A 27,796-nucleotide genomic window follows, 5' to 3' on the forward strand; every position below is an offset into this window, starting at 1 on the left:
AACTCTGCCTAATAAAGATCTGTTGACAACTTTCTTCACATGTAGCTGATTGTTTTTGTACGTGCCCTTTCCCGCCTTTTTCCACATTATTGTAAGAGCCACTCTACTTCATTATTTCTGTATTCTTTTCCTGTGGGCTTTCAGCTCGTACTTGGTAGATTCTAAATCTTTTACTCTAGGCGTTCAACTCTGTTGCCTCTCCTGGGCAGCCCTTTCTAAGAACCAAATTTCTGGGCATTCCTTCTTTTGTTCTGCGCACTTTGAATGTGTTCCTCAGTTACGGAGTGTGACTTGCAGTACTGTTACCTCTTTTGTGCCCATCTCCCTGGACTCATCAGATAGATGTCTAGGCTTAAAGGTCTTTCTGCCCTCTTCTGAGCACAGTGGCTGACATGCAGTACCTAGCTAGTCAACAAAAAGACCAGTAAAATGTCTCATAATTGTAGTACAGGTTGACCAGAGCTTTTGTGTCACCCTGATACTTTTTTCTAGACTTCCAAAATAGTAGCTCTTGGTGTTTGTGTCAGAGAAACTTTTTAGAATCTGTTGAAAACAGACTGTGTATTCCCTTCTTCAGATACAGTGATTTGATTACCAGGGTGTTCACAAAGTGCTGAACTGATATTCCCAGACTCTGTTCTAGAGATTCCAGTGTTGCCAGTCCTTGCACATTCTCATAAAGGAAGACCAAAGGGCAAGCAAGGGTAGTGATAATAGTGGCAAACATTTGTGTAAGATTCTACCACCTGTAAGTCCTTCTACTTGTATTAAATGGCACTAAAGCTAGTGGTTTTTTTTTTTTCTAAAGATTTTATTATTATTGGAAAGCCGGATATACACAGAGTAGGAGAGACAGAGAGGAAGATCTTCCATCCGATGTTTCACTCCCCAAGTGAGCCGCTACGGGCCGGTGCTGCGCCAGTCCGAAGCCAGGACCAGGAACCTCTTCCAGGTCTCCCACGCCGGTGCAGTGTCCCAAAGGTTTGGGCCGTCCTTGACTGCTTTCCCAGGCCCCAAACAGGGAGCTGGATGGGAAGTGGAGCTGCCGGGATTAGAACCGGCGCCCATATGGGATCCCGGGGCTTTCAAGGCGAGGACTTTAACCACTAGGCCATGCCAGGCACAAAGCTGGTGTTTTGATACTCATAAATGCACTTTCTGTTTTTGTTTTTATAAACAGGCTAAATGGACAAATAATTTTCCTACATATTTGTATTTATGCCTAACATGATTCTAGAGAAACTGTTGGTCAAGGCTGTGGCCAAGTGAGATGACACGTACTCTATAAACCTGTTTCTCTAGACGCTGTTTTTCTCTATCTAGGTATGCAAGACAAACTACTATAAAAAAAACCAATAGCATGGTTTTTGTTTAAATTAAGCAGCTCTTTAGGTCTTTCCTTTTGCTACTTCCCATGCAGACCCTTTCTGTTGCCCCAGTATTAGTATTCATTCATTTATTACAAAAAGTAAGTTGTTGGGCCTTGCACGGGAGCCTTGCGGCTAAAGTCCTTGCCTTAAATGCACTGGGTTCCCATATGGGCAATGGTTCTGATCCTGGAGGCTCTGCTTCCCATCCAGCTCCCCGCTTGTGGCCTGGGAAAGCAGTTGAGGACAGTCCAAAGTCTTGATACCCTGCACCCATGTGGGAGACATGGAAGAGGCTCCAGGCTCCTGGCTTCGGACCAGCACAGCTCCAGCCATTGCAGCCACTTGGACGGAAGATCTTTCTCTCTCTGTGTATCTGACTTTTTGGGAAAGGCATATTTACAGAGAGGAGAGATAGAAAGGTCTTCCATCTGCTGATTCATTTCTCAAGCTACCACAATGGCTGAAGCTGGGTGGTGAATATGAAGGCTGGGACTGCCTCTGGGTCTCCCACAGAGGTACAGAATCCAAGGACTTGAGCCATCCTCCACTGCTTTCCCAGGTCACAAAGCAGGGAGCTGAATGGGAAGTGGAGCAGCCTGGACTTGAACTGTTACCCATATTGGATGCCAGCATTTGCAAGGGGAGGATTAGCCAATTGAGCCATGGTGCCAGTCCGAAGTTAGTTTTCCTGATAGACTGTAGTTTATTTAAATGGACTTTAAAAATTCCATTTAATAAATTTAAAGAAATTAAAAATCATGTTAAGTTTGTGACTGGCTTCCTTATTCAGTACAAAAAAAAGTGAATCATGCTTCATTTTAAATGTTCCAGTTCATTATTAGAAGAGCATTTAACAGTTTTATAAGCAAGATGAAATCATTGTTTGTGGTGAACATCTTCTGATATGTGGTTTACAAGCACTGACACTCGCATCTCTTGAGGCAGTGTGTTTTTTTCACCTCTAACTGTTGTACTGTAAATTCTTAGTGAAAAGATTCTCCAGAATTCATCTGAGTACTGGCTTGTTATTATCTCTCTATTAATTTTTGTCCCTTGCTTTTTTGCTCTTAAAGCTGCTTAACATTATTCTGTCTCACACATCTGTGTTTTTCTTATCACTGTGATTGGCAAGTAGTTGGGTATTCAGTAAATGCCTGCACAGTGATGTTCATCTTTTGATTAACCCAATAAATATTTGTGACATGATGTTAGGCTTCTTTTGATTTGTTGCCCACTTGAAGGTATTTATGTGTTTAAATGGGGAAAATATCTTTTTCATGTCGATGCCAAATTCTTTGTCTATTCTGGCAACAGAATAGAAATGAATCTAAGTATTTTCCTTAATAGCATCATAACCTTTTATAAAAGATGGATACTGACTAGGAAAACATGAACATGAGTATAGCCATATTTGGTTTTAATTATCTAGATGCTGTTGGTGTCAGAACTCATAGAATAGACATTGCTTCTACATAGTCTGAAGTGTTATAATGTAAGGCCACTGATTTTTTTTTAGAAATATTGTATCTGTAGTGTATATTAATAATTACTGTGTTATAAAAATCTGCTTATATCAGCATGGGTCTTCCTGAACGTGAGCTTCCCAAGGATGAAAATGTCTGCTCTGTTCATCTCTGTATCCCTAGTTTGGCAGGACTCTGCCTGGTGGTACATAGGCATTCAGCATGCATTTGTGAATGAGCAGAAATTTGAAATTGAAATGGATTATTGTAAAATACTAAAGGGAAACACTTGTTAAGTAACTATTATTGGGAAACATCTTTCAAGTTTGTTAGGTAGGTTTCCCTGTTCTTTTGACAGGTTTTTCCCTGTTCTTTTGTTTTTTTTTAATCCAAAATTCTCTTCCACTTAAAATGCCATAATTCTGATACCCACAAAAATAATGAGAATTTAAGTAACAACAAAAGAGTTCAGGAGCCATGCAGATTTCTTTGTGTCTGTGTTTCATCTGGAGACAACTTCATTAGCTGTCTAATGCTTCTTAGGCTATGGAATAGTGACTGTGTCATCCTTCTGGGTTGAAGTTTTTCTCCACCTTTAAGTATAAGAGGTTAATACCCATTTGTATTATACATTATTGTGTAGAAATGAGTTCTTAACGTTCCTTCAGATTAGTAGGATCTTGACGAATTTGTGAATGTTGAAAGGCAAAATGGCTTCCAAAGCTGCATAGAGATTTTTTTTGAAGTTGTCAGTTTCCTGGATTAAATTGAGCATAATGTGGCCAAATCCGCTTAAGATGCAGTTTGTTCTATATGTAGATTTCTTGGTTCTGTCTTTTGGAGGGGGCTAATTTTAAAGCTTGGTTGACTGGAGGGAAATTTAATTCTTAATTCTTTAATTCTTAATTTTTAATTAATTCTTAAGCAGAATAATACATATACAACTTAAATGTAGTTTCCTCATTTTAGTGACTACATCTAAATAAGAAAATTTAAATTCTCATTGTGTCTAGTTTTCTTATTAGGGCCTCTAATTGCCCATCTTCCATTTTTATGAATAGAAAATTAGCAATAGCTAGTAAAGTTAACTTCATATTTTGAATGTATTTTTTTGCCAGGCAGAGGGCAAGGGGTTGGGTAGGCTGCGGCAGCCTCAATCTTCTGATCTCTAGGAGCCTTAAACTGAATCTGGGTTTCCCATCTGGGTAGCAAGGGCCCGCATATTTCAGTCATGACTTGCTGCCTCCCCAGGTGCCCATGATTAGGAAGCAGAGTCTAGACTTGATTACAGGGACTGTGACATGGGAGGCAGGTGTCTCATGGGACAGCTACTACATCAAAGGCCTGCCTCTATTATTCTAATTTAAAAGTAATTCCTTAGAATGATTAAAGGAAGACCAGAAGACCTTTGTGGAGTTTCTTCTGTTTGTATTTGGTGAGAAATCTGTTAAGATGTAAATTTAGTGCTAAGAAAAGATGAACCTTAGGAGAAAGGGGGTTAAGATGAGAAAGTGGAAAGCACCAGCAAGCCTAAGTGTAGGCAAATTGGCACCTGGCTGAAATGTATTGTGTGTGGATTGATATTAAGTCTTGCAAAGGAAATTACAAAGCAGTGAATAAGTCAATCTTTTGTTGAGAAGCAAACCAACCAAAAACTTAGTGGCGGAAAATCACCACCATTTACACTGGTCATAGTTGAGAGGGCAGGTATGTTGGACTGCCCCCAGTTCAGCCTTTCCTTGAGTAGTCTTAGCTGACCTTACATTTGGGCAGCTGCTCTTTAGCTTACTGGCTCTGCTCCTAGGAGTTGATTGGATGTTGTTATGGGCAGGAGTTGATAGGCTCCAAGTCTGTCATCACCAACAGCCTATGTTGGACCTACCTGGGGTGATCTCAGAGATCCAGAAGGTTCTCTTGAGGCTTAGAATTCATACGTCGTCATTTTTCCCACAGCCTGGCTGCTCAGTTCATCAGAAAACCAGGAGTGTATCTCTTGTTGGGAGGGTTGCATAGTATTGTGTTCATTTTTCAGTTTACCAGAGACTCTTTTGCCTGCTTTTTTTTCCCTTTGAAGAAACTTTTCTTTAAACTTTATATGTGCGCAAGAGTTAAAGGCTTTTGAAGATTATCTCCAAAAGTGTCTGTCTTCAGATTTTTCTTCCTTGCATGATGGGCTATACTTTGGATTTTTTTTACAGTATTAAAACATGTCATGGCATTAAAATACATCTTAAAGTTGTTTTTAATAAAGTTCCATTACAGCCAGAAAGAGCTTGCATGTAATCTTGAAGATATCAGGCACTCTTCCAATCTCCCTATCTATTTTAGTTTCGATCACAAAGTTTCTGGAGTTTGTTACCTCCAAAGGAATTTAGGCATCCCAGTTACTGTGCATCATTCTAAAGTAAAGAGGGTACCGACTGACTGATAAAAGCCAGCAAATTCTTCACAATAGTCTTTCTTCCTGAGCACCATTTTACTTGCTAATTAATTTGTCACAAGTTACATCATTTCTTTACTGTGCTCCCTGTTCTTTGTTCCCTATGAAGGCTTTCTTTTTGCACTTTTATCACATCTGTGGTTGGCTAGGTCCTGCTTTAAATGCCCGCCACCACAGCACAGGACTGGAGATGGCATAGCTTTTCAGCTACTTTTAAAGAGTATATGTCAGTTTAAGTTTGAATAGTTGGTTACTGGGTTTTCTTCTGTGAATGGCATTTATGAAATTTTTGACCCAGAGCAACTCTTTTGTGGCCAAGTCACTCACTTGTCTGTGTAGTTTCCTATCATGAAGCTATGATGGATTCTTTTGGAGGAGATGTGTGAGGGAGTTGATTTGGTTTTAGGTTGATTTTCCTCTCCCAACTGTCTTGTTATAATCACTAGCATTCTAAAGAGTAGTAACAATAGGATAATTGTCTCATGACTCATGTGTATAATTTAGCTCCATAGTCTCAACTGTTTGCCCTTTTTATTCTAAAAAGCTTTTTAAAGACAACAGCCTTAAATTCTGTTGTATATGTATGTAATTCCCTGTAGTAACTCATATTTCTTGGTATTTATAACTAATAAGGAGTTTGGGAAAATGCAATTGAATGGTAACTGAAGAAGTGGCTGCTAAAATCTTGAAAAAAGGGAGGAAAACTACTTTTTTTTTCCTCATGTGGGTGTTGGGGAAAGGAGATGGGAGGACTTCCTGTTGTGTGCTTTTCTGTGCTTTTCTGTGCTGGTGGAGGATTAGAGGTGTCCCACCTACAGAGCAAGCTGCAGTTGCTGAGGTGAGGCACTAGTGGCCCCTGTCAAGTCCCGTGATGGGTTGGTGCACCTGTAGCAGAAAAGGCAGTGGAAAGAGTTAAGCTAAGCAGTTCTGCAAGTTGAGTGTTGTGTGGGTGCCAGATTCCCTGTTCTAATGGCATTCAGCGAGAACATTAAAAGCCCATTGTGCTGGTGTTGCAGAAAATTTCTTTGTCAAAGATGCTGATGGCTTAGATCCTGGCATGGCTTTTAAAATATTACAGTGAAGCAATTCTTGTGATGTTAATTTAGTGTCAAATCTAGATGGAAACTTATTGTGCAGTTACTTGACTTGGGCATTCTTGCTTTTTTTGTTAGTGAATGTGAGAAAGCATTCTAGCAGTTAATTTCACATGAGAAGTTTGTTTTAAAGTAAAAATTACCCAGTGATAATATTTGTAAAATTATGAGAAAAAGGAAAGGTCTATTCTTAGTATACATCTTTGTCATTGACGTTGCACCATTCAGATCTCTGTTTCAGGCATATTTTGTGTTGGTAGTGTGAATCGGATTAGTTTGACCCATGAGACGTAAATATGCATTATATGAAAGTATATGATGACTTTCCACACAGAAGTCATGGGTGGTTCCCCCTTTGCCTCTCCCCTTTCCCCAGGAACAACAGGAAGAAATAGTAAATTTGGAAGCAAGGAGTTCACCCAATTTTCCCTAAACCTCCATCCTTTCCACCCTAATCAACCATGTAATCATTATTGAAAAGTAAAGTTTATGAAAAATAATTTAGTAATAATCCATTAAAGTAAGTATGATGGCTTAAAATTATATGCTACAGAGTAATTTCCTAAAATACGTTTCCAATCAAAAGAGAAGTAACAAGGTCCTGTTTTCTTCCAGAATTGTATACGTGTGTAAATAATTCAAATTTTGTATTTTTTCACACTTCCCTCTGGTGTTAAGACACATTAATGGAAACTAGCTACTGCTTTGTAAACTTGCTCTTTGTGTTCAGTGGTTGAATTTTCTGGTGTTGAAAGGGTCTCACTTTGAGCTTCATAGAATTTTCCTTGTAGATTTTGGGATTTTCACTGTGGGATGCTTTTTTTTCTTCCCAGTTACATCATTGTAATGATACTTCTCATACCGTAAGATTTAAATGAACACAGAATCAAACTTCATGTTTCTTACTATCAGTGCTGTGCTTATATCACAGAAATCTGCCTGTTTCCATTTTTGGCTTCAGCAGTTTTCACATCAAAACTTGTGAATGAAGCTTAAGTAAATATGTTTATTTTATGTTGGCTGTTAGCCAGGAAATCTGTAGTAGCTGGAGACTTTTTTTTTTCTTCTAAAAAAAAGAACTCCTGCTGGGTGAACCATCACTATGACAGGTAAATAGCATTCCCCTGTAATGCTTCAACTCCCTCTGCCTTCATTTCTTCAAGACTGTTGAATGTAGGGATTGTCTTGCTTGGAACCCTATTGATTAGGTCACTGCCCGGTCTGCAGGAGACAGAGCTGCCCAGGGGCCATCTCACTGCAGGGGATTTGCTAAAGCCCCTGTGAAAGGGCTACGTGAGGTCTCACGATTGCCTTATGAACAGGAATCCGTTCAAGCAGCAGAGTACATATTAAGGACCTATTAACTTCTACAGGCTTCTCTTTGAGCTGTAAAGCACTTTGGAACATAGGAATAATTAAAGGAAATTATTACCAAAGCCACCTTAGGCATATCTTGCCATATCTCCCTGGGTGCATCTGTTGAATTGCAGATTTATTTCCTGCTGAGGCATCTGCTTAGCTTTAGAAGTCTCCTTTAAAGGTAGTGAAAGAGAAGTCTGAAAATAATTACGTAATACCGGTTCTGAAGAGTCCACTCTATAAGCATTTTTGCAAAATTAGAGAACTGCATTCATTTTAAAAACATCCTTTATTTTCCAGTGGAAGAAAAGCAATGCATACTCGTTGTAGGAAAATGTAGACTGCTGAGAGAAAACTTCCTAAATTACTCTCTAGAGCATTGTTAAAATTGTGTCCTATTTTGTGTGTATTTGTTAACAAACACACCTCTCCAGCACTGGGTACTGGATATATATATATTTTTAAGAATGCATAAATTCTGCTTATGGTTTTGTTGACCACCCTTTAGTATAATTAGAACCCTTTTTGATTTTTTAAGCTTCTGAAGTGATGTAATATTTGGTAATTTGGTGTACATATTTTAAGTAATCTGCAGTATGTATAAAAGAACTGATCTTTAAATATGTTTAATATTAAAATTATTTCCTTTATTTTGCATATTTGTTACCTTAGCATAAATTCCAGGAAGTGAAATTATTTAATCAAAGGGAAATTTTAAAAATTGAAAGCTTAGAACATTAATTACTACACTTTGACCAGAAATAAAAGCAGTTTACCCATTTTTCCCATTCTTGATGCCATGAAGTATTTGGACTTCAGAGCAAAAACCAAAATTGTAACAACTTCAGCTTCTGAAAAAATTTATTTCACTCAGGGCAATATAGCTAAAATAGAAATTATTCATTTTGTGGCTATAGTTCTGGCTGTGTATTTCAAAGTTCTGGTTTTCACGAACCAAATTTGGGGGATGGTATTTTTTTTTTCACTTTCCTTGTTTGAGATCTTTGTCTCAGAAGCTTTTGGAGCTTATTTCTTCACATTATTTTGTTACTTTTTTTTAGAAGGTCTGTGTTACATAAAGATTCTTTGGGAATACCTTTCATTTCAGGTAGCTGGTTACTGCTTACTCTTAAAATCTATGTGCTGTGGGTGAATTTCTAGTTCTAGCTGTTTTGAGGCTCTTGTAATCTAAAAAATGTGACTGTACTGGTAAAACCAAGAATGTAACTTCTTTCTTCCTTCCCTAAGTGGTTCTGAATCAGTTCACGCTCCTGTGTCCACAGTTAATGTACCCAGCAGTGTAGCGATTGAATGAAAACAAATTTTGTTCTTCATGACTTGATTGGAAAACATGATCAGAGGTCTGTTATCAGGCAGCAAGCAGTTCCTTGGCAGCGTTATTAAGAACGTGGGTAAGATTGTGAAGTGGGCAAGCATAGATTTTTTGGATTGTTGTTTGTTGTTTTTTTTCTTTTGGCAGCATCAGTGGATAAAGAAGGGTTTTAAAGGACACCACAAATGAACCTATAAATACAATACTTTTAAGTTTGTGATTTCAGCAGATTCAAAAATTCAGCATTTGAATGAGATTTGTTATTGAAGTAGAATGAAACATCTGAACAGATTAATCCAAGATTTTATGAGGTTGCTCTATTGATTAGAATATGCTGGGGTGATTTGAGAGCTTGGAAAAAACATTCATCAGGAAATTCAAGAATGTTTTTATTTTTCATTAGCATAGGTAATGCAGCATGTTACAGTCAGTTTACCAATAAAATGATAAAGCTGAAGGGAATATGCAGGAAAAAACAAGCCCTACATTTTTTCGGAATTTGAGACAGAAATTCTAAAGGTATGGTATTGAATGGATGTATCTTTAATCATCTGGAAATAAGAAATCCATTACTTTTCTAAACCAGACAGTAGTTGTCTGTTGCAGTGGAACAGTTGGTTGATTATAGCTCTTCAGGGCTTTATTTCCCAATGCTTACTTCCCAGTGATATTTGAGTTCTGGCTTTAGGGATTATCATAAATGAGTCATTGAGTCAAGGAATTTAAAGTAGGAATCTGAGGTTTATTAATTCATTCTGCTGGGTATTGTAACTTTACAGAGTTTAATAGAAATAGATTTCTTTACACCATATTCTCACAAGCTGAATGCTAGTTTGTTGGTTGATTAGAAACTCTTACTTGTATGTCGGAGCAAATCTTAGGTATGTTACAGTGCAACCAGTGTAAGAGAACTGAGAGTTCAGTGTCTGCCAGGTTTTTAGTGGAGAGAATAGTGCCTCGTGCTTAAGTCAAAGGAATGAAAGTCTCTTATAGAAGAACAAAAAGTTTTTCCTTTTACAGGAACCGAATGTATAGTGGCTTTATACAAATCAGAGTTATGTTTTAATTATAGGATCTCACATGTAGAAAGCATTATATAGGTTGAAAATAATTTATTGGTTAAATGCTGAGAACAGCCAAAGAAAGGAACCTGTATGATGCATTCAAAGTAAAAATTAACTGGAGTGAAAAAAAGCCCTGGCTATATTATGCAGATGCAAGGGATAATTAGAAGTGCTAAAACAATCAGAGGCTGCATTTGCTCATTACAAAATCTGTGATTTCAAAAAAGGAAATCTTACTAAAAATTTTTCATTTTAAGTAGGATATCTCAAGCTTCCTTGTGTATTTCATACTCTACAAGTGGCCTGAGTTGATCTTTTACTGTAGTGGTCTTTTGACATTGATTGTACTTTCATCTGCCATCAGTGATTTCAAATTTCATTGAGAACACCTGCAGAAACCCTTATTATAGTTTGCTCATTCATGAAATGTAAGGCTTGTCCTTCCCTTCCCTGTGAGAAGAGCTGCAGGTGAACGTTTTTTGCCTTTTGGGGATGCTTTACTTAATCTGTATGTTCTGCCCTTGGAGTGCCCTTCCCCTAATGAAAGGTGAGATGAATCAAAGAAATACCAGATAAGACAGGAATGTGCTCCTGAGTCACCTCTCTCTCATTCTCTCTTTGTGCCTGTATGCTTTTGCCTTTGTTTCCCAAGAGATTATGGAGGGCACTGGTTGACTTTTCCTCCTGTTAGGTCCAGTGTTTCCTGAACATATGGGACTTGTCTATTTAATTTCTGAATTCGTGACTTTATTTTGAATTTAAAAGGAGTTGTGAAGGATCTAAGTTAGAGAAGGACATTTCCAGTTAGTCAAAACTGAACACCAAAGAAGGAAATGAAAACCACACCTCCTTTGTTTAAGATGTTATTCCATCTTGACGATTACCTTGTTTAAGTGTATTGCAATTTTGTTTCAGTCTGTTATCTGATTCATACTATTTTTTCTGCAAGTATTTCATTATACTGCCATTTAATAATTGGTGCGGTACAGGGACACATTTTTTTGCTTCGTTTGTTTCTGTTAGTCCTCACGCCCCGTGTTAATGGTTAATGATCAGCATATGGTCTTTGACTTATGGGAGGAATGTCGATTGCTTTGGGAAAAAATGCATGGTGATTATTTAAAGTTTACTAAGTGTCAGTTCCAAGCTTGTGCTTTGGAATGTTCAGGTGTGGAAGGTAGGCACTTTGTCCTAGCAAAAAGCATTGTTAACAGGAGCTAGTGAGTCTTGTATGAGAGCCAACAGGAAATTTAGAAAACATGTTCTCCTCCATACAGCTACAGTCCTGGCCTTTCTAAGCCACTTTTGTCAATCTCATGAGCACTAATATGAACTGTGCAGTGGAATATCAATCTGGGTTTGGATGTAGTTATGATTTGATGTGAGGTTCATGCTAGATCATGCAATTTTAAGATAATAGAGTATATTATTAAATACATGTAGCCCATAATTGCTCAATTTGAGTTAGTACGTAAAGCTTCTACGTGATATTTTTTTATGGATTTAATGCAACTTAGAATACATTAAGCATAGATTTTAGGTTAGTTGGTAGGTAGGTATATATTTATAGTTCTATCTATACTAATCACTTGTTTATTCAGCTGTTATCATAAGTGAATTATGCAATGTCCCTGCGTGTTGGCTCAGGAAAATTAGTGAAACAGCCCTGTTATTGTATTGTAACTATTTAAAACAAGGAATTAAATCTTATTAAATTGTACCTACCATTATATGATTTAACATTTTAAATAAATATTTTTGTGGTTAGATGGAATTGAACCATTTTTGCATTTTGTTATTGAATCCCTGAAGCCTTAAAGTCCAGAGGATGAAGAGAGAGAATAAAGAGTCAAGCTATAAATTCTGATGATCCTTGGTGGATTGGCTTTAAGAGAAGAACTGGTTTATTGGATTAGCCTAGAGCTCCAGACGACTGGATTTGTTTGTTTGAAAGGCAGTTTTAGTGGAAAAAAGGAGACAGAGAGATCTGGCAAGTACCAGTTTATTCCCCAGACGACTGTAGCAACAAGAGTTGGGCAAGGCCAAAGCCAGGAGCCAGGAAATCTATCCTGGTCTCCCACATAGGTGGCAGTCACCAAGTTTTATTCTGCTGCTTTTCTAGGTGCATTAGCAAGAAGCTGGATTAGAAGCAAAGAGCTGAAACCTGAGCCAGCCCTTTGCTATGGCATGCTGGTATAGGATGCAGTCCTTACACGTGGCACTTTAATCCACTGCACCACAATGCTGGGCTTGAGCAATTGTCTTTTATAAAAGAGAGTCTCCTGGTCTTAAATAAGTGATTGTAATAGTTGTGTTTGAAACATTGCTTTCAAAAAATATTAATTCATTGATCAGTTTTCACTCTGAAGTAGTAAATAACATGTTCCAAGTTCAGGTTTTAAGGACTAGAGTGTTATACATCTTTATCTTTTTAAATCTTGATATTGTTTAATTTTAAGCATCAGAAGAAACCTAGTGGTGATTACTTTTCTTTTTGTGCAGATTAATTGAAATTTGTAGTCCATCTTTGTTCCAATTTTATAGGTAAGGAGAACATACAGAAATTAATAAGTTGCCAAAGCCACTCATTCTTTAGAAAATAGTTGTGACAGTTAACAGGCAAGCTATAAGAAAGACTGATTATATTGGTGAAGGAGGAGTACTTTAACAGATTTAGAGAACTGAACTTTTATTGTCTTAAAATTGCTTCTCCAGTTCTGAAATAATCAGTAATTATCCATGGATAGTGATTGGGAGGCTGATTAAGTCAAAGTCATTGATAAAGTAGAGCTAGGAGTACTTTTTAAACTTTCTTAGAATTTTGTTGGCAAATTATTAACTCTGAGATTACAGCACTGACCCTTGGTTTTTTAGGGCTTTATTTCACTTTGGCTAGAATGTGGGTTAATGGGGTGTGTACTTGAATAGCAGGTGCCACTCCTGAACACGGCTGAGATTTAAAGATACTTGGGTTCAAGTTATAGCTTTGATTCAAGCTCTTCAACCTGATGACCCTGGCTTTCTCATCTGTAAAACCAGAGGGTTGGACTGAATGTTTTTTATTGCTCTCTTTGAAAATTTTTTTTCCCTGCTTCTTTTATTTAATCAGGTAAGATAACTAAATGCCATGCTATAAGCACTTAAGTTGTGCTTGGAACTTCATAAAGTATTGTTCACCCAGGGGGTCAGCTACCTATGTGTGCCTTTGTAAATATTATTTGGGAGTGCAGATGGATTTGTTTTCTTCCGGTGACGGGGTGGAGCCGGTGGTTGTGGTAGATAAGGAAAGGAACATTAAAGAAATCACCATGTATAATAAAGATACTTCTGGCAGGTGGTTCACGGGACTTTTATTTTGGTGCACAAATATTTTCAATTCCATGCTTAGATTTCCCCTTAAACACATTTTCTTTTGGAAGTATCCCACATTTTCTTTTGGAAGTCGGCCTGCAGGTACATGGTCATTATTTTCATGGTAGTCTCATCAGTAGCTGCAAATATAAATTTAGTCATTTTTAGATTTTCAGCCTTTCTGGGGATCTTTTAGTCCATTCTTGTTTTTTTTTTTTGTTTTTTTTTTTTTTAAGATTTATTCATTTTATTACAGCCAGATATACAGAGTGGAGGAGAGACAGAGAGGAAGATCTTCCGTCCGATGATTCACTCCCCAAGTGAGCCGCAACGGGCCGATGCGCGCCGATCCGATGCCGGGAACCAGGAACCTCTTCCGGGTCTCCCACGCGGGTGCAGTGTCCCAATGCATTGGGCCGTCCTCAACTGCTTTCCCAGGCCACAAGCAGGGAGCCGGATGGGAAGTGGAGCTGCCGGGATTAGAACCGGCGCCCATATGGGATCCCGGGGCTTTCAAGGTGAGGACTTTAGCCGCCAGGCCACGTCCATTCTTTTTTGTTGTTGTTTTTAAGATTTTATTTTTATTGCTAGGTCATATTTACAGAGAGAAGGAGAAACAAACAAAGATCTTCCATCCACTGGTTCACTCCCCAAGTGACCACAACAGAGCTGATTTAGTCCAAAGCCAGGAGCCAGGAGCTTCTTCCAGGTTTCCCATGCAGGTGCAAGATAGCTTTGGGCCATCTATTACTGCTTTCCCAGGCCACAGCAGGGAGCTGGATGGGAAGTAGAGCAGCCTGGACATGAGTCGGGATGACAAATGGAAAGCAAGGACGTTAACCACTAGGCTACTGTGCCTGGCCCCTTTTTATATTTGAGGACATCAGTTCCATGAATCTACTAATGGATGTGGTTAGTAGTATCTGTAGATTTATAGTTGGTTGAAAATTTACCCACTTGGGGCCAGCACATGGCTCAACTGGTTGATTCTTTGCCTGCAAGCACCCGCATCCCATATAGGAAGCCTTTGGTGTCCCAGTTGCTGCACTGCCAGTCCAGCTTTCTGCTTATGGCCTGAGAAGGTAGTGGAGGATGGCCCAAGTCCTTGTATCCCTGTACCCACATGGGAGAGTAGGAAGAAACTCCTGACTCTTGGCTCCTGACCTCTTGTCAGCTCAGCTTGGTGTGGTTCTGCTGTGTCGGTTGCAGCCATTTTGGGTAGTGAACCAGCAGATGGAAGATCTTTCTGTCTCTGTCTCCTCTCTCTGTGAATCTGCCTTTCCAGTAAGAGAAAAATCTTTTCAAAAAAAATTTTTTTTTACCAAAGTACAAAGTGATCATGTTCATTATAGTTCTGGTTTTTTAATATCAGGTTTGGCAAATAGTCTGTTACAACAAAGCTATTTTAGTGGTAAAATAACTAGAAATACTATATTATAGCATCATTTTCTCTTTCATAAATGATTGAATGAAGAGGCAAGCCAGCCATTTTTTTAAACATTAATTTTTACAGCTACAGACTTGATAACAAACCATGAATGCTATTTCGTTTGAACTGGTTTGATTTTCTGTGATGAACTAGAAATCTTTGAGGTTCTTTAGAAGAAATGCTAACAGTGTTTTAAGTACAGTATTATTATTTTCATTAATTTTGAATTTCTATTCACTTTTTAAAAAAAGTATTTTGGAAAGTGCAGATCATTTTCGTGACAAAATGTGAAGTAATTCTATTTTATTACATTTCCATTTACTTAACTGCTGAGGAGCATAAACATTTTGAATGTTTTGCACTTTCAGCAAATTATATGCTTGACCAAGAAAATTTTACTCTTCTCTTTATATTTTTGTCTTCTGTGACATGTGCATTTTAGTAACTGCTTTACTAGATAATTACTACTGGTGTGCTGTGAAGTTGTATGATTCTGAATGTTAAGTGCTTGATTTAGTTAAGACACTTCAAGTATCAGTGGACTACATGTCAATGTGATGTTACTTTCATACTTTGTGTTTTCTAGTATCATTTTATTTTATGAGTTGCTGAGAGTATTCAGAAAGAAAATGATTACCTTTTAATGAAATGTTTATTACTCCTTTGTTCAAACATAGCTTTACTAATGATGAACTTTGACACAATGGAGGGATGAGAGTTGCCTCCATTAGTCTATTTGTTTGTGTTTATTTTTGACAATCTTTACATAGTTAATTTGGGCACAAAGGGTCAAGGGCTACAGAAAAGTGGGCAAGACTATTGTTTCCACAACACTGATTTTTTTTATGTATCTGGAGATAAAGGGAGAAGCCCCACCCAACCTCCCAACCATCCCAGGTCCCAATGTGGCGCATGCTCTGAGGGTCCTGCTCAAGTGGTTTTGACAATTCAGCAGTTATGAATTGCTGCCAGTCTCTCCATTCCAAGTACGATGAAATCGCTGCAGAATCTACTGGTTGACACAGCCACCTTAGAGTCTCCGTTTGCCCAGATTTTCACTGCCAACACATGGCGGGGTAGTTGATTGATTTGTTCTGTCCTCTGTCCTCTGTTGTGGTACCAGGTGTCCTCTGCAGGTTCCGATGGATTGCCATATCCTCCATGTGCACCTGGATATGCTGTCCGCTGTTCTGTCTAAGCCACTGAGGAGGCTCATCTTTGGTACATGGACTCCATGGCAAACAATGGACCATGCATTTCTCTTCATGGTTGGGGTTCTGAGTCTGGCAGTTCCTATAATGTTTAATGCAGACATGTGACAGCTGAGGCCCACTTATCTCTCTCTTATTTTCTCAAGGAAAAATTAGGTCGTTATTGCATCTGAACTAATGAGTTAACAGGCTTTCTGCACCTGTATTAACCTGTTGTTTCACAGTACTTCATGGTCTTTGTTTCCTCTTTTGTGTTAGTAGTGCAGGTGAGGTCATTAATATGCATTACCACTGAAGAATATTGCTTGTAATTATTGGTGAGTATATGCTCAATACTCTAGTTTTAATAACTTCTATCTTAGTTTTAGAATCCACTGATACATACACACATGTATGTCCTCTTGTTGGTGATTATAGAAATGTATATCAAATTAGAATCTTCAGTTACATATATTTGACCTTTATTAAAACAAAATCTTAAATTTAGAGCACAGGTGAGGTAAGGGGTTATATGTTTTTACAAGAGGTATTTTTATCTTAATCCTTGCAAGATTTAAATAAGAGTCTTGGCAGTGCATTTAGGATAACATTTAGGAATGTTTGATATATTTTAAATGTTTGTTAGCATAAATCAGTTCTTGACTAGGTTGGCTTGATCTAACATAAGTTTCAGAATTCTTGTAGCTACTGGATTTGGAAGTGAATTGAATGTGAAATGCAACAGAATTTCCTATAAATTATTCCTCTGATTTCAAAATGATTTGATTTTTTAAAATTAAAAACCCTCTCCATGGTTAAAATAGAATTTAATATTGGAGCAGTTTTTCTTAACTTACTGGAAACCAGAAGTCTACTGAATGAAAGGGAAGGGTAGTGCATTAGGTGCATGACCACAGGTGTCAAAAACCGAATGGGTAGTTTATGTGTTTCTGTTGATATTTGTTTTATGTAAAACACACCTTCCTCTTTGCATTTTTGAATTCCATGAGTCAGAGGCCTAAAAAATAGTGCAACTTTCTGTATTTAGACTCTGTTGTGGAATCTAAAGAAACTTTAGAAAAATGAAGACCTGCTCTTCTAAAAGACTCTAGAGGCAACTGTCTCTTTTGGAAAGATCTGTGTTTATATAGTGACCATGTAATACTTGACTGCAGCAGGAATCTCATTCCATTCCTTCTTTAGCAAAGGAGTGTTTTGAGGAGTTTGGCATGGGGCTCCGTCATTTCAACTGACATTTTATTTACTGAATAGTGCCTTGTCTTCCTATTAAAACATACTTTGCAATACAAATGCTCTAGGCAGTTGGTACTGGGCTTATGGGCTTATGAAAACTGTAAGTCACTCTTAATTTTTAAGGATATTTTTACATTCCTGAAATTCTTAAGTTGATACAGTTTGGATTAACCCTATATGTACACAATGGTTTTAAAAATGGTTTTATGCAATTTGTATAAATTTCTGGAAAAGCTAGAACATATTGAGAAAACAAAACAAAATTTACTCCTCCCTATAATCTATCATGTAATAGTGAATAACCTCTTCCTGCCCTTCCCACACTGTTTAGGTTACAAAGTTTATTTTTAAAATCACATTATTATATTATGCTGAGTTAGTTGCTCATTGTTTGGCATTTATGTAAGAGATTTTATAAAATAAATGGAATTGGTGTTTGTTAAGGTAACTGTTAAAATGCTCTGTTGTCCTCCTTGGATCAGGTACCTATTCTTTTTTTTTTTTCTAAAGATTTATTTATTTTATTACAAAGTCAGATATACAGAGAGGAGGAGAGACAGAGAGGAAGATCTTCCGTCTGATGATTCACTCCCCAAGTGAGCAAGAGGAAGATCTTCCGTCCGATGATTCACTCCCCAAGTGAGTGCAATGGCCGGTGCTGTGCCGATCCAAAGCTGGGAACCAGGAACCTCTTCCGGGTCTCCCACGCGGGTGCAGGGTCCCAAAGCTTTGGGCCGTCCTCGACTGCTTTCCCAGGCCACAGGCAGGGAGCTAGATGGGAAGTGGAGCTGCCAGGATAAGAACTGGTGCCCATATGGGATCCTGGTGTGTTCAAGGCGAGGACTTTAGCCGCTAGGCCACGCCACCGGGCCCAGGTACCTATTCTTTTCCTTCCCTTATTGTTCCAGGGATTACATTATTTAATCATCTATTTTTATTATTTCTTTAGCACTTTAAATAATATTTGGCACATACTATGTGTTTGTTGAATGAATTAAAGCAGGTGTAATGGAGTGATTTGTTCCAGATGAATTTCTTACAGCGTGTAATCCCTTAAAAATTACATGAAATTCTTGCTGATGAAAAGGACATTATATGATAGAGATGTTTTTAAGTCTGTTATTTCAGTATTGACAAGGAGATTATTAAAAGTCACCAAGATTTTTTTCCTAAAAAGGGATATTCCTTAAAGAATCCATTTTGATCTATCAAAAACTTGTATAACTGTTATCCTGTTTATGACTAAGGATCCACCATCTGCTGCTCTGTTTTTTGAAGAGCCATCTTGTTCACAGTATAGTTTGCGATATAGTCTCACAATGATACTCAGTTATTATTATTATAAATATCTTATGTTTCATCTGATTTTTTCTTTGATCTGTGTAATTTTATATACAAGGTTGATACAATCAGTCCAGTAACTTTCTGCGTGTAGAACAGTGTTGGATTCCCTCATATCTGTTTTTCTTTTTTATACAACATGAGCTTCATACAGGTATCTATTTGCCCTACCTTTAGTTAGGCTTAGTTTGTGTCATCCCTTTCCATCGTGGACCAGTACGGACCAGTACGAATAAACTCTAGTTAGCATGTTGAATGACCTATCCACAATTTACAGGGAAGAGTCCAGGATTGGAGAGTCTAATCTGACCAGACTGTTGAGAGAGTTCCACAGTCCCATGGGAACCACCCAAGGGTAGTTCCAAGTTCGGACTCTGCCACCTAGTCAGCAAGCTTCTAGCTCTTGTTTCTCTGATATTGAAGTTGGGTGACTTAGGACAGATCATTTAATGTTGGAGACTTAAGTGAGTTACTGGATATAACTTGCATGACTAACCAGTAAGGTAATTTATTGATTAATTTCTGATTATGACTAAGTGCCTTCTGACCAATGATATTTCAGGCTTAAGGCTCTGCTTTCCTTTTTGAAAAATGGGAGAGATGATCGAGTTTACACAATAATAGTGGTGGTTAAATAGTATGGCATGCATGAAAAAGTAGTGTGTATCTGGTAAATGCTAGCTGAAAAAAGTGATCAACATTGAACTTATATTTCCTAAAATGTAAAACATACTAATAGAAACACTGCTCTTGGCATGTAAAATGTCCATTTTAATGCTTCTTATGTATGTAGTTTACCCAACTAATAGTTGTTCAAATGAAAACTTTTGATACGCATGAATGATCTGCTTTTAAAAAGAGAGCTTATCCATGAAAACCCTCATTAACAGTATTAATTATTCTTACATAGAAATTAAAACTTAGAATCATTTCCCAACAAAGCTTGAAAACATGGTCTAGTAGAGCTTGTCCTGGGAATGACTCTTTGCAAAGCGAAAGAAATCCCTAGGCTTGGAACGTAATGCTTAAAATCTGATTACGAAGTTAATTAAGACAAGTTTTACTAAGTGTGCAAGGAAAAAGCTTCCTCAACTAATGTGAAAATTATTGAAACAATTTTAGTTGAAATGGTTGTTACAGATATTTTAGTTAAATTGATTTAACTAGGAATCTAATGAAAATGCAAATTGACACTTGTTACGTAAAAGAAAAGCTTTCCCTTTAGTCATAAGTTATGATCTTATTCTGGGCAATATAATTAGTTATATGGCCTGGACCTAAAAATTTCTAAATAGTCTCATACATAAGTACTTTGAAATGTTAATTGTCAAAAATAACAGAATATCCATTGTTGTACATTTGCTGAGGTTACCTGAAGCAGGTGCTACATGGAAGTAGATGTTTACTTCTTCTACAGCAGCAGATAAGGAGGTTGAACAGGTCTAGTCATCTGAGGTACAGGATGAAAACCATAAGAAATAAAATTATATTTGAGACCCATATTACATGAATAAATTTCACTTGTTCTTGCTGTGAAAACAGCAAAATATAATTATGTGAAATGACAGTAATCTAGTTTCACTGCTAGTACTGTTTTTTCTATGTATTTGTGTCTAATAACAAGCTACATCCTTATGCATGTAAATACACAATGAAATTTAAAGTATCATAATAGAAGAAAAACTAAGATAAGGAGTTTCTAGCAAAATTTAAAAACTGCTGATACTTCACACTTTATTGGGCATTTTGTGGGGAAAGAGATTTATTTGAGTGAGTGAGAGAGGGAGATATCTTCCATGTTCTGGGACACTCTCCGCATGACCACAAGCACATGGGCTGAGCCAGGCCTAAGCAGCCCATTGGAATTCTACCCAGATCTGCCATGTGGATGGCAGAGCCCTAAGTACTTGGACTGTCTTCAGTGCATTATAAGCAGGGAGTTAGATTGGAAGTGGAAAAGCTTAGACTTAAAAACTGTGCACCAATGAGATGCTGGTGTTATAATCAGTGGCTTACGCTAGTGTACTGCAACACTAGTTTTTTTTTTGTTGTATGCGTTTTTAAAATACATTTTTAGCTTCATTTTGCTACACATTTGCTACACATGTATGTATTTTTAAATACATTTTGCCATAGAAATTTATAGATATGAAAAATAGTTTATTGGGTCTTCATTGTTGTCCTCTGATCACCATATTCTAGACCTCTTTTCCATGTACGTGTAATTGTGTGTCTTTTTCTATATACATCTAATTTGAAAGGCATTTTTGAGGGCACAGCACAGTGACTCAATTGACTAATCTCCACTAGCAAGTGCCAGAAATCCATATGTACACTGGTTGATGTCCTGGCTGCTCTACTTCCCATCCAAGCTCCCTTCTTATGGCCTAGGAAAGCAGTAGAGGATGGCCCAAAACCTTGGGACTTGTGTGGGAGACCCAGAAGAAGATTCTGGGCTCCTGGGTTTAGGATCAGCTCAGCTCTGGCCATTGTAACCATTTGGGGAGTGAGCCAGCAGATGGAAGGCTTTTCTGTCTGTCTCTCCTTGCATCTTATAAATCTGCCTTTCCAATACAAAAAAAAAACAATTAAAAAAGGGCATTTTTGAATTACAATATTTTATTTATTTTAAAAGATGCATAATTTTTTATTAAATTTGTACATCACGTTCTTCCATATAACTGTGTGCACATCTTCTTTATTAAAAAGAAAAAACTATGTAGTGTATATAGTCTCCTTTTTTCTCCCTGACATTGTGGATTGTGCTGCTTTACTCAGATTCATAACCGTTAGGAAAATAGCATGAACCATTTTTTCCCCATCAACCCAATACATTTTTTCATTCCACTGAAGTCACAACTGCTTTGGTAAAATCTGTGTTTAGGGTTTCCTTAAGCTCTGTCCAATTAGAGGGCAGCCAGAGACACACAGAGAGGTAGCATGATTTGCTGGAGCCTAACTGTTTGGAATTGAATTCAGGTTCCATCAGTAAAGAAGTATGTGACCTTAATTAAGCAGGTTGTTGACATTTTGTCAGCTTCCTTGCCTGTGACATGGGGATTGTTTACTGCATTCTGTTTAGGATTGCTGTAAAGAGCAAATGAGTTAAAATATAAGTGCTTCAAGTTTATGTCTGGCACATCATGCACACACACAGTACACACCCCTCCCTCATACTCACGGCCTCGTCCTGATCAGCGTGGTAAATTTATTTGATTCCCCAAATACAAATGGGTTCTCTCAAAATGGCAGGTGATTGATTTTGAAGGAATGGGTCATGATTATCAGTAGCATGGCCTTCGTTAAGCTGGAGAGATATAAATTTTACATGATTTGCTGTATATTTTACTGCAAGAGAGCAGAAAAATGGCCATTGATTTGTGTAGTATTTTAGTTTACCTAGTGCCTTGCATGGCCTATGAAGGATGCCTCGAAGTTTTTTTTACTTTCTTTGGCTTATTTTGACTTTTTTAAAAATCAAAAGCATCTAATATTTACCTTATTTGTATGGGCTCAAGCAGTAAAAATTTTGATTAGTCATATATGTACACAGAAATGGAACACTTTGTTTTTAAAAGTGTTAAAATTTGGCCTGTTCTTTCCCTACAAGAATCTTCCAACACCAGTGTTTACATTTTTCTTTGTCTTAATGCTTATGGACACCAATCAGGTGGACAGCAATACATACTGCAGGTGAAGTATCAAACTGGTACAAAATTTCAGAAATTTTGCTTTTTGAATCAAACTAATTTTATAGCTGTTTTTGCATGTTATCACGAAAACACATAAAACATTTTTACTGTCAGAATTTCTATTTTGTATCATTTTAATTAGGTAGCCATTTGTAGATTGTAGATTGAGGGTCTCTAGTGTGCATATGATATTTCTGTTTTTAAGGAATATTGTTTTTATATTTGTGGAAATGTATATTTTCAAAAGTTCATTTGTTGAAGTAAAGTCCATTGTTGTCTATAAGGGAAATACCATAAAAAATTAGAGGTTTGGATGTAGACATGTGATGCCATTCTTGGTATGCTCACATCTCATATCTGAGTGCCTGGGTGAGTACCAGCTCTCTTCCATTTTCTGCTAATATGCATCCCCAGAAGCAGCAGAAAACGGCTCAAGTACTTGCGTCCTCCATGTTACACATGTGACAGACCTGGATTGAATTCTGGACTGTTGGCTTCAGCCTGGCTCAGTGACTGTAGTGAGGCTTTTGGGAGAGTGAATCAGCAACTGGAAGCTCTTTGTCTCATCTTTGTATCAGTGTCTCACTAGTTTGCAAATAAAAATTTAAAAGACATTGTGATTTACATAGAAGAGTTCTTGTGTGTGACTAAAACAGCTGCTCATAAATCATTGCTTTAATTTGGTCCCAGAAAAGTTTTTTTTTTAAGTAGATAAGATAATTTATCAGGAAACAGGGTAGAGTTTGCAAATTTATGTTGTCATGTTGTAACTGTTTATAGATATTTTGGGGTTAGAGGAGTGGAAGAATCAGAAATAACAAGATGTTATTGGAAGCTTTGGCATTAGAGTTTGATAGGGGACCAATAAATATTAAATAAAATTGTAAAATTCAAGGAGAAAAGTGTTCAGTGCCATGAAATTTAATCAGTTGGATTATTTTTGGCAGAAATAATGACTATTATTTTATTTTTGCTTTAAAATTATTGCATCGAAAAGCATGCTATCTTTTCTATATAAGACCAGTATTTAAGATAACAGTCACATTATTCATTAATGATGCAGGAGGAGTTAGTTATTAGAAATCTTTGCCTTTGAATCATTTACGTGGAGCCACTAATATTATATCCTAAAAATGTTGAATAATCAGGCGTTGGGAAGTAAACATCAATACCTGTTTAATTAAATATATGGACATTTATAATGAATCTTTCTAGAAAGAAGTTTTGGTGTGGCTGTATTTTTAATTACATTAGTCAAGCTCTTTTAGTAATTGCATGGTCTTTCTCTTTCCCTTCAGCCTAGTTCTTCCATAGTATGCATATTTAAAATCAGTTTCCATAGTGACATCTGGTGGTGGTTTTGAAATCCTAGAGAGTATGTTTAGAATGATAAATATTTTTACCTATTGCCTCCAGATTTCTGGCTTCTTTCAAATTCTTCATCTTATTAACCGCTTTTTTTTTAAAGTGTCCTCATTTTATTCTGGAGATTTGAAAGCCAGCCATTTATTACTTATACAGATGCTTTATTACAGTAAAGGAATGATTCCTGGCAGTGCAGCTGGGTGAAACTTGTCTCAGCTGAGCTTCTGTGTTCAGAATAGACATCATGGTGTCTCTGCCTTTGATGCTGTTTGTGGATGGAAGGTATTCCGTGGAAGGCATAAGGTTGCAACTACTCTGTCTTCATGACCAACCTAGGCTTCCGTATCTTCTGGATGCATACTTTGCTGCTGTCTCTGAAATTGAACAAGGGAGCAGAGAAGAGGCAGAGACAGCTGAGAAAGAAGGGAACAGAAAGAGAGGAAGATATTTGATGGCAGGAGGGAGATGTATGTCCTAAAACATGAAGTATTACGTGGATCATGTGTTTAAGATGGATATCGTAAACTAAAGATCTTATGAGTCAGTAACCTAGTTTACTCAAAAGTGACTATTGAAAGTTGATTGGTAAACAGTTATGGAACAAGTTAAAGAAATAAGAGGATGGAATTTTGAGAATGAGCGTGGTTGTTTGATTCACACCTAATGATGACTAGACATTTTTTGTTTCATTTTTGTCTTTTTCTGCAGTGAAAATACTAATTAGAAGTGTTTATAATGGGAATTTAAAAACTTATGTGTAACTGAGTTAATGTAACTGTAAGACACAAAAGAAATCTACCTGAAAGCCGTGTACGCTATCTGTGTGGCTTTAGAAAGGTCTGAAAACCAAGAGGAATAAGAACTTAGAGTGGATTGAAGAATGAATGTTGTTTGCAGTCAGACTTCTAGCTGCCTTGTGTATTGGTGATTTCAGAAAAGTGAACTGTTATGAAAAAACAAGTGGTCTGGCTCCTGCCGAGCTTTTGAGTCATGAGGTACTTCGCTCTGGACTCATAATTTTTTACCTGTTTGTCTTCCTAAAGTTGACATGTCAATTCATCCATATAAAAACAAAGCCCTGAGGATTTCTAAGGAATTCCCACTCTACAGTTCTTTATTTTGAGATCCTAGGACTAAATCTGTACTGGCTTTTTTTTTTCTCTGTCTCCAAATTGTGGAGACTGCTTCCCAGCCTATTCTGGGATCTGCTCTGTCCTTCTAGAATCGCCATGGGAAGCTCACGGACTCCGACCTGTGACCTAGGGTAGTTAGTGCTTTATGCCTGCTTTCGAAGTTTCTTTGTGAGGGTCTTGGGAGAGATGTATATTGTGATTGAGTAGACAGAATAAATAGTAGAAAACGAAACAATCTTGCATCCCTAAGTGTTCATTTTCACCTGCTTTATGCATTTGTAGTGGTTGTCAGCAGTGAACGTAGTTCTTGCACTCTGTCCCCTGACATTCTGCAACTTAACAGGCCTTTGAATCCTATCTTCTCCTTTCAGGCACCCAGGAGGCTCTGGTGTCAGCAATTGAAAACTACTTGCAGGCGCAGCCATTTAGCTTTCAGTTAAGATATAATACCCATGTACGTTGAAATGCCTGGATTTCTTGTCCACCTGCAGCTCCTTACTTCAGCGTTATGCTAACATAGACCCTGGGGTGACAGTTGAAGTAGTTAGATTCCTGCCACTGACATGGGAATTCTGGGTGAAGTTCCTGCCTCCTGACTTTGGCTTATCCACTCCCAGCTGTTGGGAGCATTTAAACTAGTGCAAAGAGTCTCTTGTTCACTCTCTTTTCCTCAAAGTAAATGGAAACAAAGAAAACTTCTTGCAGCTTTTCATCAAGGTTATGGTCCCACCAGGGTCCCAGCACTCTTGGTGCTGTCAGGTGTCAGGATGATGATGTGAATGCTGAAAATGGCCCAGCCTGATGGTGAAGATCCTGACTTCTGGAGCCAGACTGTCTGGCTGTTTCCTAATCACTCTATTGCTTAGTGAGTTGCTTAATTTATGCAAACTTTTCTACCCTTTTATATAAAGCTGGCGCAAAAGTCATACAACTTCAGTGTCCTTCAAATGTTTTAATGCTGGCCAAAGCCACTCTAAAGTGATTGGCATGCAGTAAACACTTGTTAATTGTCATGAGTTTGAGGGGTGGGTTAAAAGATTATCCAGTCAGCTGTCCTTTCCTATGTGCAATTCTCTATAAGTTGTATTAAAGATGTTTATAATTAAAATATGTAGAAATAATAATTAAAACCTATACTAATAAATATTGTTAACAACCACAGGGTGGTATTACATGAAAAGTACATAGTCCAAGAATTCATGAAATGAGAACACTGGACATCTTTCTCTTTAATATTTAATAATACAGCTTCTGCTGATTTTCTGCCATATTTAAATAGTCACTTTGTTGTCTCACAGTTCATACCTTTTTAATATCCAAAGATTACTTGAGCACATGGAAATTTGTCTTGATTATGGCTGGAGAGGTGGAGGGGAGTGTGTAAGGAAGGCAGTGGCTGTGTGCCCAGTTGATTGGGAGAGAGGCATTCCTCAGCAGAACACAGCTCATAATTATGCGCTGCAGTCTGGACTCTTACAGACCAGACTAGAAATAGAGCATGTTTGAAAATAAATAGCTTGGCGCCAGTGTCGTGACGTGGTGGGTGTGATTCTGGCATCCCACATGGCGTACCTTTTCAAGTCTAGGCTTCTCCACTTTCAGCTTCCTGCAAATAGTCTGGAAAAGCAGTAGAAGGTGCCCTGATTGTTTGGATCCTTATACCCACAGAGGAGACCAGTACAGAGCTCCTGGCTACTGGCAACCTGGTCCAGCCCTGACTGTTGTGACCACCTGGGGAGTGAAGCAGTCAATGGATGATCTCTCTGTGGGTCTCCATTTTTCTGTGGAATTCTTTCAAATAAAAATAAATCTTTAGGTCCCAGCATGGTGGCCTAATGGCTAAAGTCCTCCCCTTGCACATGCCAGGATCCCATATGGACACCGGTTCTAATCCCAACAGCCCTGCTTCCCATCTAATTCCTTGCCAGTGGCCTGAGAAAGCAGTTAAGGACGTCCCAAACCTTGGGACTCCGAACCCATGTGGGAAGAAGCTCCTGGCTCCTGGCTTCAGATCAGCTCAGCTCTGGCTGTTACAGCCACTTGGGGAGTAAATCAGAGACAGAAGATCTTCCTCTGTCTATATATATCTGCCTTTCCAATAAAAATAAATAAATCTTTAAAAAATAAAATTTTGAAAAAAATCTTCACTTTGAAATTCATAATGTAGTATTGTTTCCTTGATCCTATGGAAAAACGTAAGAATGACTATTTAATATACTGCCTACTAACTATACTGACTACTAACATTAAAAAAATGGGTAAGATACGATGTTTGACCTAACTTTTCAGTTACCACCACATTCCTTTTTGTTTGCTCTGCTTTTGTCATCGAACAATAGGAGTGACAGGGAAGTTTGCCAGCACTGAAGTCCAGGGTTTGTGGTGTCTGAGTTGTAGCTCTACCATTTGCTGTGAGCCTGGGAAAGTTTCTCATCTCCCTGAGTCTGAGTTTTTGATCAGGGTAGGCAGGTTAGAAGTAAAGATTAAATAAGATATTGCATGTAATAACATTTATCACAGTGCCTTGCATGTGGTAAATATTGATCAACTTTGCGGTTACAGTTCTTAAAATAATCACATTTAGAGGAATACAATCTTTAAAAAGTGGCTAGGTAACACGAAGTGTAGGAGGATTAGATTTCAACTTGAATTTTTCTTGTCTATGCTGTCAAGTGGTTTTTACTGTAGTTGCATAAAGTGGGGAACCCAAAGAGAAGTTCATATCCCAGTTTGTTAATATGTAGTCCCATTATCCCCCCATTTCTTTGTATCAGTGGTGGGGGCAATGAAGAGCAGAACCTAGCAGGGATTGTCATTTCAGACTGCAGGCTAATAGAGCTCTGCTAGGTTTTGAGTATGCATAGGTTATATTTGTATCAGGGGAGAAAAGAAACACATTTGACTTTATCTTCAGTTGT

At 37.7% G+C, this 27,796-nt stretch overlaps 1 protein-coding gene across 3 annotated transcripts in view; it reads left to right on the forward strand.

Moving 5' to 3' along the window:
• The window catches only part of FAT1 (FAT atypical cadherin 1), a 119,312-nt gene that overhangs the window by 26,955 nt on the left and 64,561 nt on the right, over positions 1–27,796 (forward strand). The gene's annotated exons all lie outside the window — the stretch shown is intronic.

Source organism: Ochotona princeps, chromosome 11 (assembly GCF_030435755.1).
Source record: "Ochotona princeps isolate mOchPri1 chromosome 11, mOchPri1.hap1, whole genome shotgun sequence".
Lineage (NCBI taxonomy): Eukaryota > Metazoa > Chordata > Mammalia > Lagomorpha > Ochotonidae > Ochotona > Ochotona princeps.